This window comes from Notothenia coriiceps, unplaced genomic scaffold (assembly GCF_000735185.1).
Source record: "Notothenia coriiceps isolate Sejong01 unplaced genomic scaffold, NC01 NC01_scaffold00021755, whole genome shotgun sequence".
Lineage (NCBI taxonomy): Eukaryota > Metazoa > Chordata > Actinopteri > Perciformes > Nototheniidae > Notothenia > Notothenia coriiceps.
This window is the reverse complement of record NW_011354456.1, coordinates 1-3,198: the sequence shown is the minus strand read 5'-3', so window position 1 is coordinate 3,198 and position 3,198 is coordinate 1. Positions and strand designations below refer to the sequence as shown.

At 38.8% G+C, this 3,198-nt stretch overlaps 1 long non-coding RNA gene across 1 annotated transcript; it reads left to right on the top strand.

Annotated features, from left to right (window-relative positions):
• The first annotated feature begins 821 nt into the window (after positions 1-821).
• Positions 822-1,521, top strand: LOC104953464 (uncharacterized). The gene is made up of 2 exons (XR_799223.1): positions 822-865; positions 1,153-1,521. It is a non-coding gene; the product is annotated as an uncharacterized lncRNA (long non-coding RNA).
• The last annotated feature ends 1,677 nt before the right edge of the window (positions 1,522-3,198 follow it).

Genomic DNA, 3,198 nt, shown 5'->3' with positions numbered 1-3,198 from the left:
CCTCAAGCAAGAAACAGGACTTGTTTCTGAAAAAGAAACCTAGCCTAACCCTCAGCTTTTTAAGCAGGTTATTGACATGAAGTTTAAAATTAAGACAATCATCAAGCCAGATACCAAGGTATTTGTAACAGGTAACCACTTCTAGTACTTGTCCTTGCATAGTAACAATATCTAAAACAGGCTCTGGTGTCTTTTTAGCCTTTGAAAATAGCATTACGTTGGTTTTATCAACATTTAAAAGAAGCTTAAGCTCAGCGAGCTGAGTCTGAATAATGTTAAAAACAGCCTGTAATTTAACACCAGCCTCCTTAATGGAGGGACCTGCACAGTACATAACGGTATCATCCGCATAAAAATGTAAAGTAGCTTCATCCACATTTTCACCTAACCTGTTGATATATGGAGAATAAAAGTGGACCTAAAACAGAACCTTGAGGAACACCATTAGCAATGTTTAACCACTCAGAAGACAGCCCATCAAAGTGAACACATTGTGACCTTTCAGAGAGGTAGTTCACAAACCACCCCACTGCATGGCTGGATATGTCAATACTGACCAGCCTCTGCTTTAAGGAGCAATGATCGACGGTGTCAAACGCTTTGGACAGGTCAATAAATAGAGCTGCACAACTCTGCTTATTATCTAAAATACTTGTAATGTCATTCACCACTTTCATTGTTGCAGTGATGGTGCTATGTTGCTTTCTGAAACCTGACTGATGTTTAGACAGGATATCATTTTTACATAAAACTCCTTTACTTCACTCACTAGGCGTTCGAGCACCTTCGCCAGAACTGACAATTTAGAGATTGGCCTATAGTTATTTAAAATAGTTGCCTCTCCTCCTTTTAGTAAAGGCAAGACATAAGCTGACTTCCATACTTTTGGAATTGCATTTGTGCTGAGGGAGAGGTTAAAAAGAGTAGTAAGAGGAAGAGCAATAAAATCTGCAGCTATCTTTAAAAAGAAAGGTTCTACGTTGTCCGGGCCAGCCGGCTTCTTAGGATCTAGCTTATAATGCTTCATGAACAACATTGACAGTAAAAGGAGTAAAACTGAAAGGGTTTTCCAGACCACATTGTTCAGAGTCACGGATTGGGGTGTTCTCAGCATTAGAGTTAGTCACAGAATCAAACATAGAACTGCAGGACACAAAATGCTCATTAAAGCAATTTAACATAGTGGCCCTGTCCGATATAGAGCCAGATGCTGTGGTAAGGCACGGAGGTAGCTCATTACGGATCTCACCGGTGGATATAGATTTTTTGGCTTTCCAAAATTTCCTAGGATTATTTAGGTTTTCTGTGGTAACTGACAAATAGTACTTGGACTTAGCACTTTTGACATGTGAAGTGAAGCTATTCCTTAGCTGCCTAAAACGCAGCCATTCTACCTCTGAGCCTGATTTCCTAGCCTTTGCCCAGGCCTTGTTTCTCTCATGCAGGAGACTAGACAGTTCAGCAGAAAACCAAGGATTGTCACGTCACTTTGCTCTAAATTTACGCAGGGGTGCATGTCTATCAATGATCTCCATAAAACCAAGATAAAAATAAGACCTTGCAGTTTCTACATCAGCACACAGATCGATTTTTCCCCAATCAAAGCCAAACAGATCATGAACAAAACCCTGCTCCGCGATATGTTTTATGTCTCTCTTAATAATAATACAAGGTTTAACCTTTTGAACCTTAGTGAAAGTAGCTTTTCTGATGTGGTGCCTGTATTAAAGTAGTACCAGTCGTCCCCTTTGAGAATTTTTATTAACAAGGCTGCGGTTCTATTCAAGCTAAGCTGCACTGCTTTGTTAAATATCTTTACAAAACAAATATTGAATGTAGGTTTGGTTACATTGATCAACTTTGATAAAACCATTAGCAATCATAAAAGCATTTTGGCAGCTGTTGAATTATGCTTGCACAGTAACAGGAGTTTCAAACAACCTTGTAACCTTTCATGTAAAACAAACCAGGTAGATCCTAATATAACTTGTAATTGTGTAGGAGTTTTATCTTAATATCACGTGGACCTTTAACTTGAGACTGATGGGTGATAAATGTGGTGTTATGTACACTGAAGTTCATGTTTTTCAGTTAGCATTGTCCCATAAGAGATTTGTGTTTTTTTTTACACAAGATCCACAGTGGGTCGTTATCTTATGCAATCAACCAGACTTGGTTTATGAAAAACAAACAGCAGTGTGGAGCCCTGGATGATGTGGTTAGATTTCTTGCTTACACAACAGGGAGTAATTTCTAATAACGTTTTTTTTAATACATCAAACAACAGTTTCAAAAGTTAAAACCACATTGTTTTATTTCATTATGACTAGTAAAACATACACAAGGAAGAATAGTGTTTTCAATACAAAATCATTTTCAGGATAAGAGTGTACAGAATCAATATAAGATTGGTTATTCAGAGTTTATATATCGTTCAATGCAGGTTGTGTTTGATATTTATGAATGTACATTAAGCAATGACATTTTTCCTACATGTATTCAAAAAAGGCAATCAATGGAATGACTTCACAAGTTTGCTTAAAGTTACTACGAGGAACTTTCCTTTTGTGTTGTTCTGACTGCAGGTTCTGGTTCTGGTCCTGTATGATATCCCCTGCCTCAGCCAAAATCAGACATGTATGCACCAATGACAAGTATTCAGAATAACCTCATAAAAAAACCCAATCTTGACTTGGATTGATGGTCTTGTTTACTATGTATATAGTCATACAGAGGCAGCATCTATTACACAAAGACAGGTTAAAAGTTCCTCTCTGTAACTTTAAAGGATCATGGCATGATATGAGTCAGTTGTCTTTTTTAGGTGTTATCCACCACCCAAGGCCTTTTAAAATCCCTCCACCTGCGCCCCATAGAAGTGGTGTTACTGTTCCAACTACTACTTCTTCTGCTGCCGCAGCAGCACCAGCAGCAGCACCAACACCAGCTGTGATTGTTGCTGCAGTTAACAAACTAGTACCGTACTTGTTCAAACTGTTTCCCCACTTGCTCCGCCATTCCCTTGACTTCTTCTTTCTCTGGGCCTCTTCGTACATGCTCCAGGTATAAGGGTTGTAACCATTCAACTGCACCATCTTGTCTATCTTTTCAAACATATCAGCCACCTGAGTGCGATTATCTCTGCATGTGTTTTCAAACACAATGTACCCAGCCGTAAAACCACTGATAGGCTACACT